Raw genomic sequence first — 19,179 nt, 5'->3', positions numbered from 1 at the left:
TAAAGACAGGAATTTAGACTAACCATTATCTCAATCTACAAGAAGACTGAAATTCCTCTCTGCTTCTGTAAGATTAGAAATGCAAAGGTGCCTGCCCTATCAAAACAGACATGCAAAAATCAGAACCCTGAAAAGGAACAACACTTGGGTATCATTGAGAAAAGACTATTGGTTTCGGAAAGCTTACACTAAAGAGAAAAAACTGGTATATTTCTCGCTAAAACAATCTCCAATTTTAGAGAGCGATGTAGTGAAAAATGGAGTCCTAAGTGAAAGACCTATTGTACTAAATAGCACATTATGTCACCATTCAAATGAGCCAAAGGTGACATTTTGCATAAAAACCCAACGGTGGATATCAATATTATCAGTGTTTGCGCTGCTTATGTCGCTGGTCTCATGAAAGTCCTTCCAATTCTCCACTGCTTTCTTTGTACTTCGTTTAAACATGGATGACCCCTCAAAATACGTTCATTACAATAGTATGTATAACAATTTAATGTCTATTTGTACACTTTGGTGAAAACCAAAGTGCACCATTGCAAAATGAGGTATAATGGAAAATACACAGAATCAGCTTAAATGATAAGATTTTATCGCCAATATTCAACCTTTCTATGATAGTCTTCGAAACAAGTTCTAGTACTTGTTACACACAGATGCACATCACATTCTGTGCACATATATTTGCTATTTGACGGACGTGCCACTACATGTGTGCCCATTTTTTTCTTCTTGGTACAAACCACACAGCTTCGTGGAATATCAAAAAGTTTAGGTAAATGATGGGCAAGCGTTAATCGTGTAGTTGCAGCATATGCTACTGATCTTCGAGAAGGTCGCTTCGTCATCCTGAAGTCGCCAATCAATTCGTGCAGGAGCTCTTGCCGAAACTGACCACCGTTCCACCGTCGACCACGAGCCACTTCAGATACAACCCTTGCGTTGTGTATGCATACCTCCAGCAGATATACAAATACCCGTCGATACCACGCCTTCGACTTACGTGTAATATTGTGGCTTTTCCGCATTTGATCTGCAAGGTCAACACCACCCATGTAGGAATTGTAGTCTTTGAGGAGAGGTGGGCATTTGAGTTGTACATACGGAGATGCACTGTTGCGTTTACCTTTCCTATGCACAAACCTACGACCAGTGTAGTTCGAGGGGTATTGCGGTGAATGTATTGTTGACAGGAAATAGACAGCCCTATTATCTAACCAAGACTGCGCTAGAAGTTCACCAGATGCTCTCCAGTCAGAGAAACCTCTTTTGTTTGAGTCGTTGATTGAAAGATCTTTTGGAAACCCTTTTCGATTGGGCCTCATCGTTCCACATGCATATACTCCTCGTTCTAGCAGGGAAGCAAACAGATCGGGGCTTGTATAGAAGTTGTCTACATACAGATGGTGATTTAGGTTTTCAAAAGGAGCGATTAGATCATTGATGACTCTTGATGCTTGTCCAACCTCAGAGGCAGCACTGGGGTCTTTCCCTGTATATATTTGGAGGCGGGAAACATAACCAGTTTTAGACTCAGCCAAGACCCAAACCTTTATTCCGACACGAGCTCTTTTGGTTTTAATATATTCGCGGAAGCAAATTCTGCCTTTGAAAGATATCAGAGACTCGTCGATTGAAATTTCCCGGTGAGGTTTATATACAGACATCAGTCTTTGTTCAAGAAGATTCAAAAGTGGCTTCAATTTGAAAAGTCTGTCTCTCATCGGATCATCATGTGGCCTGGCATCGGATTCATCGCAAAAGTGCAGGAATTTGGTGAGATCTTGAAACCGATCCCTTGGCATAATCTTGTTGAATGACGGTACATTGAGAATCCAATACTTTGTCTGCCAATACATACTAACAACAGGCATCTTTACGATTCCCATAGCTATCATAAGGCCTAAATATGCCTTCATCTCCTCTAATGTTGTGGGCTCAAACACAATAGGTTTGGTGCGAGAAGCATTGATGTCTAAAAAAGAAAACACGAGGATTAGAATAGTAACAACGAATCTAGAACAAATTATTTTAGAGCTTGCACATGGTTTATACCTTGGAGTTTTCTTTCTGCGTTCAAGTTTGTCATCTCCACTATAAGGTTGAATACTTGAACAGTGAAAAACTGTAGAAAGCAATCCAAAGGCGTTGAAGATGCAGAAATGCCACGACTTGTGACCCCTGCTGCTCCACCAAATTTGCGTATTTTTCTTTTGGGAGAAACTTTTTCCCATTTGAATTCAGGTTTCAGAGATACCCTTACTTGCAGGTGTGATCGCTTGCTTGGAGTTGCCGCTTGAGAGTCGTCAACTTGGCGACGTAACCGCTTGTTTGGTGTTGTTTCCCGAGAGTATTCAACAGTTGATGATATTTTCTGCGATTCAAAATCATGCAACTTTTTCGCCTTTAAACGCTTACTTTGTGGTGTGCTTGTCAATGCCGGAGAGACGTCTTCCCCTGAGGAAGATTCATCAGATTCCATGTCTGAAAATTAAAAAAGGACATGTATGACTTTCATATGTATTGAAAACTTTTGTACACAGAAAAGTTTCAAACCTGAATCCCATTCATCAGCTGATGTTGAAACATCACTATTATCATCATCAAAAGTCCCGTCATCCACGTCAGACTCATCCAAAATACTACTAAGAAAGGATTCTTCAGTATCAAGATCAGCTTGCTGCCTAGATTCTTCAGCATCAAGCTCTGTTTGCAGTCTGGATTTTTCTGCCTCTGCTTGAGGTCTACATTCCTCAGCATCAAGCTCGGCTTGAGGTCTAGATTCCTCAGCATCAAGCTCGACTTGCGGTCTTGATTCTTCGGCATCAAGCTTGACTTGGGGTCGATTTCCCTTCATATTTGATCGAGATATGCACACTAAGGCAAATACATGGTCTAAGCGCCTGTGTGATTGATCACTAATTACAAATTTTCAATTATTTGGCATAATTGAAAGTGAAATCGATCTGGCACATGCAAGCCTATTAGTAAGAAGACTTATTAGATAAGACACTGTAATATTACAATATCTATCTTTTGATACGACTACCTAATTGAAGGTTAATTTTAAACAAAAAATCATCTCTATAAGAAAATCAACGATACCTTCAACTGTTGTCACAGCGCCAGATAAAACTGAATCCGTAGATTGTACATTAGAAGTAGATGGCTCAACACTCTCTTGCTCATCCTGTTGCATTGATGAAGTTGATGTTACAACATTGCCTTCAGTTTCAGTTTCCATAGGTGTTTGCTCTAAGACTGCTGCACCATCATTTGGAGCTGCTTGGCCCTAAATTTTTTTGATGTGATTGCTTCAAAAATCGAGTCAGACCAAGAACTTCCAAGTAATCTATTTGACACTATTCAGTTTTTGTGATGAAATCATAATTTATGCCATACCTCCTCTACATATTGTGTACTACAGCTTTTTGAGCCGTCGCTAGACAAGTTTAGGCATAGGAATAATGAGCCAGTGAATTATGAGAGCGTGAGTTTAGAAAGCGGTGGCTATATAATGTCCAGCAATCTTTTTCTGCATCCTTGATACAAACCGAAATTGGAGTCATAGAATGTCACATAGGATCTGACAATAAACAAATACTTTTATGTTACCTCCTGCATCACAGCTAGTTGTTGTTCGGCCTCTTGCTCAGCAAGATGTTGTTGCAATGCTGCTTGTACTAATGCTTGTTCCTCTGGTGTCAAATCTGCCTGATTAATTGGTGTTCCATCAGCAGTATATAAGACTGATGGATTCGCAGGATCAAATTGTAAAGATGTAGTGACTACCTGCTGATAAAAAGAATGAAAAACGGATGATTATGAGCTTCCATTTCAGGTAGGACTAGAATTACATGTTTCCTTATGAAGAAAAATATAGCAATAAACCATACTATAAAAATATAAATGATAGTAAAATATAGTGTTGTTGTTTAACATCTTGAAACTCCATAAACAACCCACTTGCTCTTCCTCTGATGCATCAACGACACCAGCAGCGGCAGCTTCTTCTGGGGTCATTGTAATATATTCAACATTAGCATCAGACCCATCAGCAACAGTTGTGAATGCCTTCGATACAATATCAGCTGCATCTGCGCTTGACGCAAGTGTAGTCACAGTTTGTCCTGAAATAAAAAAAGTTGTGGCCTAATCATAGAATGTACCAAGATGATTTTAAATAGTTTTGATTGAGCTTGGCTTCAAGTGGAAATTCAAAGAAAATCTAAATGTCATGAATCCAACTTAGGCACCACATGCTTAAAGTTAAAGTATATTAAAATTACAGCTATTGCCACTACAATGGAAACCATTATTGTGATAGTTCATTTGAACGTTCTTCTTCCATTCGCTAAGAGTTTCGCGTTGTCAAATTCCAGGCATTCTTTGTAAATCAGATGACAGCATGAGGTACTGGGTGTATTACTGGCAACAACAGGAAAACTCACTGTATTAACTAGTCATAGAGAACAGCATTCCATATTGAAAAAATTAGTTTTGCCCCAATTTAAAAAAAATGAAGATTCAACTACGACGTATGGGTTGAATTCTGAGGGTGGCCTATTTTGAAAAAATAACATTTAGAGAGTATCTTATGATTGAAAATACACACCATCCTCAGTTTGATAAGTTATTTGCAATCCTTCAGAGGATCCCTCGAGCACATCGGCTTCCAGACTGATTTGTTGTTCGCTGGAGTCAGTCATCTTGAAATTTCACCTAAATACAATGAATTATGTAATTGAAAAATAATTGCTATAATAGGACTGAAAAGAAGCATTTCAAAATTTGTTTTTGTAAAATATATTCTATATCAGGGTGGTCCAAGGTTGTTGGCTCCGCAGGCCACAATAGTGCCAAGAGTAGGTAAACAGTGCAATAAAAAACAAACACTTTTATTGTGCAAACACATAGTTATCAGGCAGAGCCATCCCAGGCTAATAGAATCCGAATTCGATTTTTAGTTTTCTATGATGCCTATGTTGTTAGCATATATTCCCGACTAAAAAGATAGAAAGCCAGATAATAATTTAGACCGAAAAGACACATCATTCAACTTCGCTAGTTGCCTGAGCTAGTCACAACACTAGACAATTCAGTGATATAGCAATATGTCAAAAGATTTTTCTGATTAATTTTATAACACAAAATTTTTGATTATCCTCCCTCCGAATGTGACGCGGGCCACAGATAATAAAGCGGCAGGCCACATGTGGCCCGCGTTTGGACCACCCTGTTCTATATCATTCTTGAACGTAAATCTTTGAGGTTTTCCGAAGTCCTTGGTTTTTTAGAGTCATACCATAAATGAAAGCAAATCTCGTCAACTTTATACATCATTTGAATAAATTTTGAAGAAAATCACCACCTTACATTTTGTATTGTTTGCAATCAAAAAAAGGCACTTGCGTAGCATGCTATGTAATGTATATTCCTGTTGTTTGTAATTACCGGTAGTTAATATTTAGTCAAAGGTATTGTCTATACACTTCAGTAGTTTGAAAGTTTATTGTTTGTTTATAGTTTTTTGGAAATCAAGTTTAAAACATTAATTAAAAAGATTTGCATGTAGTTAAAAACTTTGTAAGATGCACCCTGCCTTTACCATACGACTTTCCATTTTTGCTGGATTTCTTGCAAGCCTGAAGTTGGATGGAAGTCCAATGTTATCGGTTGCCCTTAAACACTGGATCTTCCTAGCCTTATTAAGTAGCAAAAATAATATTATAAACCATATTATGGTCTTTGACTGTAATCCGCGCTTTCAGATTGCCAAACTTGGAGCGCAGCTGCTTTTCCACTTTGAATGCATTGTTGCTTTTTATTTCTCAGCCTTGATGTAATGTATTTTTCGCTAAACCACACAGGAAAAATTGACATGTCTATATAAGTTCAAATTTTCAGCCACATGTTAAAGTGGCTGGAAAACTTTTAATTATATAGCCTATATTTTTACGGAAGCTATGGGGCGAATATTGTACAATAATAACTCATGCGCTCAACTACACAACTGAAGCCTTGTCATACCAGCACCGAAGCGTGATATTGAATATTGCTCTGTTTTTTGTCAATGGATTTAGAATTTAGTTTGCATAGTTAAAATGTATTTTTTGAATGACCGGACCTCCATAAAAGTTGAGTATCCCTGAGATATGATTCTTCATTATTACTATTGCAACGTGTCATTTGTCGTCAATGAGATTACTTTAATTATATTGAAATATTTGATAACCACCCGAACCCTCGACATCCAAAATGAAGTACTGGTATGTCATAATTATGAAGACTAATGAATTGCCTTGAACCAGTTTCAATGCAGCACACGTTGTGTGTTTAAAACAGGAATATACAGTAGCCTACTGTGCAAAATATGATATATACAAATATAGTACTTGTGCCCGGGCGAGGCTGATAAAGGATATTATTAGGTGACAAAAAAAAGATTTGCAGCTGGCGATGTTAAGAAATGAATGTGGCAAATTTTGTGTGCCTTGACTAACGTACAATAACTTTTGAACTATACAAAGTGATTGTCTCACTCCGAGAGTGGTGTGATAGTGATACATTTCATTCGCAACATAGCAGTGGCATCAGAATACCAATTCCAAATGAGCGAAGAAATTGTAAATTGGAAGTTTGAGCAGTCATGTAACATTTATGGTTTGGGAATATTTATTTCTTGCTGTTTAGAATATACATAAATACTTAGAGCAAGTTTTTTGAGAAATTTTCAACACTTACGACTAAAAAATTTGGCAGCTCTTGAATTAGAATTGTAATATTTGAATAAATCCTAAATAAACGATGAAGCATTTACTCCGGTTACAATTAAATAAAAAAGATTATGGCTATTTTATTAGGAATGCGCCCGAAGAACCGAGCTTATTGGCAGCGGTGGAATTTTTTGTACACATGCGTGCAGTTATCAGCATATTCAGTACTCATTTGTTTTTGTGCAATTTCTTCCTATTTTTCGAACTGAACCCGATATTTGGACAGAGAATATGCGCATGAAATTTCGATAACAATATGGTCAATAAAGACAGCCGAGACAGCTTCAAATGTAGGCCTATGTAGTAAAATCAGAAAATGTGAAGTTACAAAATCACAGCTAAGGGGTCGTCTTTTGAGGCGTGCCGATTTGAAGACACAAAAATATGGTACCCCTAGCATGACCTTATTAGCCAACAGTCAATCGAGAGCTATTTTGACGATTCTAGTCAATCACGGTCACAAGTATGTTCTGACATTGGCCACCCCTGTCATAAGGATTGAAGATTTATGCTTCAAATTGGATTTTTGATGATAAACAAAGCTGGACATCCTGCAACTGGCAGAGACAATAGCCTATGTTAGCATACAGTACTTTATGAGAGGAGTAGATTTTGCTTAAAATATTGGAAAAGCCCTCCAATCTGACAATCGCCTTGTGAAATCCAAATTCATTGCATTATGCAATTTCTAAATGACTCTTCGATCAGTCATTAGTTTTACATAATATTTGAATACTGCAATTTGCAGAATTCGATGTGACAGGAATATGGATATAGGGTGGTCAAGCCACTTTTCGGCCATTAATTTCGTCGATTAAATTAATGCCGAAAAAATTAAAGAACCGCGACGCTATTTGTCACACTTTATTGTCCACTTATCCCTCGTAGCTCTGCGAAATTACACTAAAATGCGACCACAAACAAAAAAGTTGCATCCGAAAACTCGACCGAAGAAAAAAAACAGACCATTTTTTCATGTCGCCAACTACCACCCATTGTCGTTTTAAAAAAGCTTGAAAATCCATACAAATATAAGAGATAAAAAGATGAAACTTGGCAGGTGGGTAGAGTTGTGTTTCTTTCATCCATCTTTGAAGTTTCGCGTTTCTACATTTGAAGGAGGGGGAATAGAGGGGTGCGCATTTCCAATACGGTACGTCGATAATATCTTTGTCGACCAATTTGCGACCACTGTGTTTTTGTCTGTTTGATTGCTGTGATGCAGTGCTTTGTTCATAATTTGACAAGTTTTGTTCGAAATAACCGTGTTCTTAAAATATATGACGGTCAGAAATGCAATTAGAAGCCCAATTTTTTCATGCATGGCTGCGTATGCTCTAGTATCAACGCAGCAGAAACGATGTTCAAGGCTTGAAATCTATGGTCGTTCGGTCGCAAATATGTCCTCCGAGTGTCGTACTTTGGTGGTTTGTATAGCTTTAACCCCTGGTCGTAGAAAGTCAATTCGAGGTTAAGCGTGAAGGATAAATGACAATGCACCTACGGTGAAAAAATTAACGGGTTAGAAATATTGGTTTTTGTTTTATAGCGGTTTGAATGAAATTGTCCGCAGACTGGCTACACCACCCTAACTGACATTTGGTCCACAGTAGCTTGCAGATGTTCACAATAAGCATTCAACTATGCCCAATTCTGCAATTAGACATCCAATCGTCTATATGGAAATACCTTATCGCCGTTTATAGGGTACGATATTTATGGCCTTGGATGTGGCACTACACAATGCAGCAATTTGAGTTCCAGTACTGCGATTTACTGTAGGCCTACTGAGTAAGTCAGTTTAGGTTTTTTCACTGAGTAACATCAATCCAGGCATCCATGTAAGATGTAAGGTAGTCTGAATTCAGAAGTCTTACTATGAACTAAGGCATAAAACATAAAAGACAATCCTGAGAAATACATATATTTAGGAGGAATCATCGCAAAAACAGGGAAAATCCAACCCCATAGAACAAGGAGAATTTTCAGGCAAGCCCGAAATTATATCCAAATGTCATCGATTCCCGCCAAATCGGTTAGGCCCTAAATACCCAACATAAAATGAACGAAAATTACTAAAAATAATATTATGTCAATAAATGAATTTTCTCACCAAAACTTCCACGTACTTTTTCCGATGAAAGAAGATATATAATTAAAATGCGGCAAAAGCTGGAGCGATTTACCGGAACAAAAAAAATGGTGGAATCTACGCGTGCCAATAACACCCCGATGTGTCGTCATCAGTTATTTTAACGTCTGAAAAGTTCCGCTAATCAATGACATATAACAACATGATGCGCAACTCCGGCATTTTTGTCCGAAGATCGTATTCGATAGCACGCTCCAATGCACATACTTGACGAGACGAAAACGAGCGGATGTGTGCTGCTTTCAAGGCGTAGCACGAATGGTGTTCGTGCCTGCTTTGACAGTTGTTGTCGATTTTAATGATATTTTTGAAAGTTGGGGTAAAAAGAAATCGGTAAAAGGTAAGGTGAATACTATTGTTGTATATCACACCCGGGCATCGCACTGTTAAGTACATGTGGGAAAGCCAGCCTTTGTCAAATACTACGAAGTTATTAATTCAGTACGGTACGTAGTTGCCCATTTGCCGAAATTACATATTTACTTACTCCTTATGGTTTCAAATAGTTCATGCATCTCCAGTTAGATTTTTTTAATCAGTGAGGATATATACTCATTGTTGATTGCTGCTCATTGTAACATACTATTACGCGTTCACTTTTATTTGCGTATTGAATCAAAGTGTTAACAAGTTCACCTAACATTTCACTCATACCGGTCTATATTGTATAGTCTGATTTCTCAAGTATTTGGAGCCACGAATGCTTGTAATTTTCTGACTAAACCCTTTTATTAGTTGGTTTATTTTCCAAAATTCAGTAAAATATTTTTTAAATAAAACATGAGATATTGGATTTATTAGCTTTTCCATTCTGAATCATATAGACTGCTTTATTTATTCTTAACGAAAATTAATAAATCTCCTCTCTTTCTTCAGATGTGAAAGTTGTGGACAAACCTGTCTAAGCATTGTGAGACTCTTGCAGCACAAGAGGCAATAGCAGAAATAGTAAGTATATCAATCAAGAAATTAAGCCGACATAAAGCAAAACTTTCAACTATTCGTCTAATCTCAATTTCCTATTATTTATTCACAGGACAACTATAGCAGACGGGGAGATATCAGAAGTCTGGCGACATATCAGTGACAGTGTGATTCCAAGAAATATAATGCAATTGAAAATAGAAAATTGCAATAGAAAAACAACCTATGGAGGCATGCAAAGACATTTGACCCTCCGGTAGAGTTGTGTATGGCCCCCACATCCTGCAGGGCTTGAGGAAAATAACTAAAAATTCCAAAGCGTAAGATTGCATAAGCGGTCTTATTTGTAAAAAGGCACAAAACACGCCAGACATACTTAAAACAGCTTTGGAAATGAGGATTACGGGTACCTCACTGCACCTGTGTTATATTTGGTTCATCAACTTTTGGTAGTACTATAGAAGAAATTCCGGAAGGGGTATAATCATCATTCATGATAAAATACTATCATATATTTTTTGAACAACTTCAATCTAGACCAGGGATCTCAAACTCGCGGCCCCAGAGAACTTCCAGTGCGGCCCTCGAACGCTTAACAATAATTGTAATAGTATTTTGGAAGTTTTTTTTTTATTTAAATGTAATAGATTTTTCAAACCTTCTAAAGTGAAATTGATTATTCACACAGAAAACAATTTACTGAAAGTAGTTTTGGAATATTAATTTTTTTGTCCACATTTTGACCCAATTAAGAATACACATCAAGCTAGCAAAAGAATACTTGAATAAAACACTTGAGTAATTAAATTAAACGCAAAGTACACGAAGAAGGTGGCATTTTCGAAGAAAATGGGAGTTGTAACATTTCTGCTCTTCACAAAATTCTGAAGCACATTGTTTAATTTGTCATATTTCCATCAATACAATCAAAAAACACAATAAGCTCACCAGTCAATATGACAAATTCGAAGACCAACTTCGAACAGAAAATTTCCATGTGTTTGTATATTAATATAATTATACAACGACTTGGTTACTAAAAATCAATATCAATAATAATTCAAGCAATCCTATGCCACGCAAGGTAGTGCGAAATGTCTTGTCGAAAAAATCTGTCATTTGTTTTTTTACTGATCTATACATGAAATGATAAAAGTAACTTTTTTGCATTACTGGAATTAATTAAACATTCGTAAAGATCCAGATAAACCCATGATCATGTGGCCTCGTTAGTTAGAGTTGGTACTATAAAATCATTTCAGACTGGCCTTAGTATGTTGGTGACACAAAAAAGATGCCAAACGCCAGGACGAATGTAATTATTAAAACATTGAGTTTATACTGTAGTATTTTTGTTAATTTTAGGTTCATATATTTAGATTAAGTTATTTTTAGTGTATGTATTATTCTTTCCTTATTCAAAGCTTGTTCAAAAATGATTTTGATGGTTGTACATGGAATTTTACGATTTTTTATAATAAATACTGTAACTTGCAAATGTTGCAATAATAGTGGAATGCAAATATTAATATGTAATTGCATTTGAAATTGAAGAAAATAATAAAACTTAATCCAACTGTTTAGTTGCATCACAATATATGAGCTATGTTCTATGAACATTTGTTTTTTTCTTTGTCTTGAACTTTCCATACTCCACAGCCCCTATTAATTTTTTTTAATTTTAATTACCATGTGATGGTCATACATATCTTTAACTTGTATTTTCTGTCATGATGTATTATCTCAATGTGCCAAACTATTAATTTGTGTGCATATTTTGCTTCCAGATGACATAAATGTATTGTCATGTTTATTACCTCAGCTTGGAGTATTGACAAGAAAAAGGTGCCAGTAAATTAGGTAAAAAAATTTTCAACTCATTGTTATAATCAGAATTCACAATCAATAGGAATTATAAACAGCCAACAATCAGTGAGAATTATATGCGAAATCCCTCAGAATAAATTTGTCTAAAATCGGAGGAAGGCAAAAAATATAGGTAGTTTCCATTCACACAAGCATTTCAAGAAGACTTGCTCGAGCCAAACTAAATGAGCATCGTCAGGTGATCGGTAAGGCTGCAAGTTGAATTCAGCCCTGCAACCTCCTGCATAGAAGATAATATTAATTAGTGGGCTATGAGCTAAATTCCTAAATTTAAACAAACCTATCTACGATGCATTATGTACCAGCAATGTTACCTACGATTAACTGAATATGTAATATGTCTAATAAATTCACCTACAAAAGCAAGTTCGATAGGTGCAAACTTTGTGTTATGGAATTGTATCGCAGCACAGTTTTGTATGACACCCTCTTTAAATGAAATTTCAATGATTAAGCGCAAACATTAAAATTACTAACTTTGAACTTTGTCATTCTCTGCAAAATGTTCCACACAAATCTTTCCGCTATCGCGTTTGTAATCTTCTCTGATAAAAAAAAACGTCTATGATGTCCAGAATTGCTCTTTACAGCTTGCCTGTTATTCCAGCTTTTCAAGTAAGCAAAACTTCTTAGATATAGAGATTATTTTGTTTGGTTACAGGCGCAAAAAGGCAGGTACTACACGTAAAAAAGACGCCGAGTAGCAAAAGCGAGCGGAAAACGGACGCGAAAGGCGACGAGAAATATGTGCATTGGAGCGTATCATGAAATACAATGTTTTGCCTGTAGTCTTATGGAGTGACGTCAGAGTTGCCTATCATGTTGTTTAATGTCATTGCGCTAATAGGGCACATCATCGTTATTATGCCTTTTCCATGTATTATTTATTGAAAAATATGTCTTCGAGGTGTTCTTACGATTCAACTTCTATAATTACTTTTTATCTTTTACGCAGCAGAAGTTATATATAATAATTATGCAAAATTGGCGATGATAAGTTAGCGCTCGTCGACAAGTGGAGCCTTATGTGCATCCGTACGTCAAATATGCCGCGTTACGAGTTTGCTTTGGTTAATTTTCCCCCGCAGATTTCGCCCGTCGTGGTGCGGGCGACGAGTCTAAGGGCAGGGTTGTAGGGGGCTGTGTTGTGGATGTGCATTGGTTTTACCCCGAGAGAGAATTCTTGACAGCTTCTACAATCATGTTGTAAATGATTTGGCTTGGTCGGGAGTAACCTTCAGGCAGTTCAACTTACCAACTTACGGTACTGACTTAACGCTAGAATAGGATTCACATATTTATTCCCGGGAAGAGGAAAGTCAATAATACGGCTTAACCATATGGCGAACCACGGCCTCTCGTCCGTTCCCATGTATGGGTACGGGATTAGTTAGTAATTGTTTTTGGGAGCACGGACTTTATGGTAGAGGAAGCCATAACCGACCAGCAGCACCCTACGGCGGCAACCCTCTCGCACATAACTATATCCCCACATGGAATTCGAACCTGCGAACCCACGCAGAGTAATCCGAGGTTCGGTGGCGAGCAACGAAATACATTAATGACAACTAGAGCGCCCCGGCCTGGGAAAAGTAAGAGAATGCGGGTTACGGTAAGCCACACAGCAATCAAGGCAAGCGCAAAAAACATGTATTTTTACACATGTGCCTTTTTAAACTGTTTGATGAGGTTTTTATGATTGGTGGGGAGAAATCTGAGTGTTGACGAGGGCCACATTGAATAAACAACCTGACCCGCAAGTGGGTTTGAGTTCGACGGATGCCGAATGATAGATAGACAGATTTATTGATTCGTCAACCAAAAACTAATGAATGAAAGCGTACATACAATATATAGACACTGTTTTAGGTAAGGACTGAACGGGGTAATATAGTCATCCAAGTCAGCTCTCTTCATAATCACTGTTATACATAGGCTCCACATTGGATGACGAAACATGAAAATGCATTTTTGTCTGAATGTCTCTTTCAATTCTAAAAGTTGCCGGCCCGTGCTAGGCTAGTCTAATGACCTTGGGACCTGGATGACTTGTTACTTTCAGTTTAAGGGCTTTTGCACCAGGGGTGTTTGGAACCCTCCTTTTAAAAGTGCAAGTTTTTTTTCTTTGTGTCATACATTTTTCGTAGTTAGACCCTCAAGTCTTATTAAAACCCATGTTATCCGGCCAGAACAGCTGTCTGTTTCAGTCTAACTCGGTTATTAGAAATTTTAAAAAACCCAACCCCCCGATTTGACAAAACCAGAGTATGCTCTGTTCTGCACATTGCTGGTCAATACAGATTTATTGGACACGTAGTGAACATAGCGATCGTTTCGATATTATGCTGTTGTTCTTGTTCTTTGACACTTTTTGGACACCTAGTGGAAAATCAAAAAAGTCGCTTTTCTCTTATAGGGGTTCCAGATAAAAATTTTCTCCAGAAGGCTATTACTTTTATTCATTTCAAATATTTCTGTTATCTCTGTGAGATTTGTTTTTGTTTGCTATGACTATGACTTGCTATTTTGTTTGGTGTGAATATATTTGTAGACTGTGGTATCTGCTGTTATAATACCGTGATAAATCGAATTAGTTGGTTTTGCAAAAAAGAAGCGTCTGGCAGATACGGTACTGCGGTAAGTTACCGGTACGTAACGTACCACAGTGAAATTGACTTATTCCTATCGCGATCTTACTATTGCAGTAATGTAGGTTTTCCAGCAAAGTTGGCCTACCGTATTTGTTAATTTTGATACGAGCAAATTGAATTGAGATTTTATATGCCAGAGAGGAACCGTTCCACGATCAAATAGCAGGCCTACATACAGCAACAGGTACTGGACACTGGTTAGGTAACGTACGATACTGCAGTGAATTACGCTCTCATCTTTTCGGTTCTGATGTAAACAACATAAATTTTGTAGCCTACCTTATTTTTTTTATTTGATAAGAGAAAATGAATTGAGTTCCTATATGACAAGGAAGAACCGTTCTGCGAACGAATTCCAGGTACAGTATTGGTAAGTTACGGTACCGCATATGATTATCGGGGAATCGATATTTTTTTTTATTTTGCCCTGGTACCGTAATGGATAAGTGACTTGAATCACTTAGTATTTCAATTCACGTTGAAATTGGAAGTGGCACAAAACAGGCTTTTAGTGGCCCGGAGAAGGCTACCTGTCAGTCAAGTCATCGATCTAGTCACACTAGAGTGATTTTGGCGTTTAGAGGCCGTTTATCTCCGCTCTTGGAGCGGGAAAGCGTTCGCCCGCGTAATGGAATTTTTTTTCAAGTGGTATTGGGGGTGGGGGCAGAGCCTCCGCCCCCTCAGTGGTGAGAAAACGTGTGGAAAGCCACGTCCACTGGTTACCTAATCTTAAAAAGTTGCTTTTCTCTTTAATTACTAGACCAATTGCTCTGAAATTTGCAGTGCTTGAAGATAAAAAGTTTCTTTAGAAGGCTATTACTTTCATTTACTTCAAACGTGTCCATATATTTGAACATAGCTCTCTTGTTCTGTTAGGTCAATGCATAGATATAGTTCGTAAAATTGTATATAATAGCTAGAAAATGCACAACTGGTAATTTATTATAAACTCGAATCATGTATATATATATATAAATAAATCACTCGAGCTGTCATCAGCAAACTGCCAGCGAGGTTTGACCCAGGGTTTCGGGACTTCAACCCAGGTTCCTCAGTAGAAGCATCTGCTGGAGGTTCTGTGTCAAATGGAGTTTCAACAGAAGAGCCAACTTCAATAATAATTTGGCGCTGAATAAAGGTACGTATAATTTTAAGATAAATATTTCATTTCATAGATAATGCATTGGACACTGCAATCACAGAACCATGACATATTTTTACAGTATTAATATAACCTAATGAATCAGGCGGAAATGAGATTTCATCACATGAATTCCATTTGCTGCATTGTTAATCCAGATACGAAATCAATTTCTCTGGTATTTACAAACTACCAACGTAATGATAAAATCAGAAAAAGAATTGAGGTTTGGCATGTTTACTTTAAATAAACTTAATTTAACTCCGTAGGGCACAGTTCTCCGATTCCAAGATGCCGTATTCCTCATTAACTATAATTTGCCAGCATTATTGAACCTGGCGCACTTTAAAGATGATTTTTTGCCAGTATTAAGTTTTCTATTATTATATATAGGGTAGGGTTGCCATACCATCCGGAAAATTCCGGACATGTCCGGAATTTAGGGTTAAATTTTGCGTCCGGAAAAAATTTTAAAAAATGCTCAAATGTCCGGAATTTTACTGCATCTGCAATCGTACTGTGAACACTGCTAATGCAGAACCTTGTTTATTATTATCCTTCATTACTACAAGAGGAAAATGCGTGCCCATTGAAAATAGATGCCAATTGAAACGTTAATTTTTCCTGATCTTGCGTTGTTTTGATTGTGACGCAACAATGTGAAATTCACGGCTTTGTAGGCAAACTGTACAATCTCTAAAGACAGCGTACTGCGAGCATTGGAGAAAGTGATTATGGTTATTGGAACTAAGGGGAGTTTTTAAGAATTCACTAGATGGGCAGGCGACAAGGGCAACAATATCAACACGAAGATTTAGTTACATAAGGTATGAATGAATGAATTTTTGTTGCAACAAATTGTTAGTCATTATATCATAACTTTGTTCGGTGTCTGATTACCGGGGGTTCGCGTTGACAGAAAAAACTTGACAAGAAAAAGGTTGAGAACCCTTGACTTGGAGCTTTCTTGAACCTATTGACCGTTGTGCTGAATATGAATTGGTTAGATATAGATCGCATGCTGCGAAAGTTACTAGAACATTCCATCTATAAAAGCAGGCGATTTCGCACATATAATCTGAGATTAACTTAGAATGTCATAAAGGAGGAAGCCTAGTGATTTTTTGATACAGAGTTTTTGACTGCTGACTGGCTGCGTTTATTGCCTGGATTATACTGAGTAGCTTTGTTGATTGACTGGCTTAGCCTGGATTGACGGACTGATATCTTATTTGGTCGTTACTTGCCACAGTTTCTGATTATTATTATGACTTTTTGGCCGTTTCGTTGAGCAGCTGCAAGTGTATTTGATAGCAACTAGTGCTAGTCCCTTATTAAGTTAGCTGAATACAAAAGTTTTATACCACAAAGCTTTACTTGTGGAATTCGGGATCGAAAGTGATAGTCCCTATAGCCTTTTGGTTCAGTTAGTCTGATGGTAAATTACTTTGTTTTTTAGATTAAGTATTTTTAGTTGGGTTGTATTTATTGTACGAAGATATTATTTCAAATGGCTAATTTTAAAAGAAAGTGCACATTCACTAACGAGATGCAAGAAAAACATCCATGTTTTAGAAAAGGCAGGAAGGATTATATGAGGCAGAATGCTTGGTTTGCAAATCAGGAACCTATATATCTATCGTGCACAAAGGTAATGTTGATTTAAACACACATCTGCAATCGGAAAACATCGCAAAGCAGTAAGAGGGGCTGTTGCATCAACGAAAATGACAAATTATTTTGCTACAGCATGAAGCGAACGCGAAGATGAAATCACTGCCGCAGAAGGCACGCTTGCATTTCACGCTGTTAAGCATCATCATAGCTTTTTGTCCATGGACTGTACATCTGCTTCATTCAAAAAGATTTTCCCTGATTCTATTGTAGCGGAGAAGTTCAGTAGCGGCCGCACAAAGACAGAAAAAGTTGTTACTAGCGTTCTTGCGCAATATTCTATTGATGCTGTTCTGAAAAGTTTTGAAGAAAACGATATCGCGTATATTGGCGTTGCAACAGATGGCAGCAATCACAATGAACTGAAATTATTTCCTACAATTTTTCAATATTTGACTGGAGGAATGGTGGTTTGCAATCAAAATTGATTGAGTTTACAAACAAGGCAAACGAGACTGCCGACACAATTGCCACTTATATAAAAGACACATTAGAAAAAATGATGCTTTTGAAAAAATGTGTGTCATTTACAGGAGACAACTGCAATACTATGTTTGGAGGACTTCGGCGTAATAACCAAGGAAACAATGTGTTTGCAAAGTTAAAGAAAATGTTAAACCCGTCATTGATTGGGGTTGGCTGCCCAGCACACGTTTTGAACAATTGTATTCATCATGGGGCTGAAAGAATCAACATCGATATTGAAAATAATATCAATACGATATATCAATATTTTTCTATTTACACAGTTAGAACTGAAAGAATACTGTGAATTTGCAAATTGTGAATACAAGAGACTTCTCTCTCATAGCAAAACTCGCTGGCTCTCCTTGTTTCCTGGAATTTCAAGATTGTTAGAGTTTTCACCCCTGAAGTCCTACTTTTTGTCACAAGAACAACCACCAATAGTTATTATCTGTAACTTGAGGCAGTTTGTGAAAAGTTACGTACAGGACGAAGAATTTATTAAACTGCCAACGCATAAGAAATGGTGCAAATATTTCGATCAGTCTACGAACATCACATGCCACTCAGAAATTTTAAGGATTGTACAGTTTTTCTCTGCTGTTACATCCCACAATGCCAATGTAGAGAGAGTCTTTTCCCTGATGCAAAGTCAGTGGACTAAAGAGAGAAACAAGCTGAGCGTTGCGACCATGAAAGGCATATTGACTGTTCAATATAATTTCAAAAATATGCGCTGTAGTGAATTTTTTTCATTTTTAAAATCAGACAAGGCCCTATTGCGGAGAATTAGATCTTCAGAAAAATATGCATGGTCAGGAGAGTTAATTTGTAGTGACTTGACTTACAAGCGTGTCTTCAATTTGGTCTAAGCATGTAATTTTCGTTTTCCCTGTTCGGCACAACCTAATTGTCATTATTATTTGAGATTAATGTTGAGATTTTTTTCAATGACGGTCCGTAGCTATATTTAGGGCAACGGTGCACAACCTGCTCCCCCTCACCGACTTTCGATTTTTTTTTTAATTGTGCAACCATTATGCAACTTGCTGCAATATATCTGCTCAATAATAGGTCCATCGAAAAGAAAAATCCGTTTAAAATGCGAATATTATACTTCCAAGTAGTCCTACATACTTTATAATTGAGCAGACTGCACCTCGCATGGGCCAAATATGCGGTTATGACGTCATAAACGCCAAAAAATATATGGTCTTATGAAAATATGTCCGGAATTTGACTCTTTCGAATATGGTAACCCTAATATAGGGTATATTCATCATCAGTCGCTTTATCTCCATCTGATTGGTGCTGTTACAGGCTCACTTAACATTGATGAATTCTGATCACCAGGCTTCCATCTTTACCAAATCAGGCGTAAGATTTGCCAATGCAGCAGATTATTTCAAACTACAAACATATAATCACAATGAATATAATTTCATAGGTTACATCGATTTTCATATTGATCTTGGGGAAGATATAAATCATATGTCAAACCATGCC

General features: G+C 37.3%; 1 long non-coding RNA gene and 1 pseudogene across 1 annotated transcript; both read left to right on the top strand.

Moving 5' to 3' along the window:
* The first annotated feature begins 9,048 nt into the window (after positions 1 to 9,048).
* Positions 9,049 to 10,794, top strand: LOC144422031 (uncharacterized). Its single transcript, XR_013475108.1, has 3 exons — positions 9,049 to 9,271; positions 9,808 to 9,879; positions 9,968 to 10,794. It is a non-coding gene; the product is annotated as an uncharacterized LOC144422031 (long non-coding RNA).
* A 6,250-nt stretch (positions 10,795 to 17,044) lies between these two features.
* Positions 17,045 to 18,428, top strand: LOC144421879 (uncharacterized; annotated as a pseudogene).
* Positions 18,429 to 19,179: the final 751 nt, after the last annotated feature.

This window comes from Styela clava, chromosome 4, assembly GCF_964204865.1.
Source record: "Styela clava chromosome 4, kaStyClav1.hap1.2, whole genome shotgun sequence".
NCBI classification, from domain to species: Eukaryota; Metazoa; Chordata; class Ascidiacea; order Stolidobranchia; family Styelidae; genus Styela; species Styela clava.
Note: the sequence above shows the minus strand (reverse complement) of the source record. Positions and strands in the feature narration are given on the sequence as shown.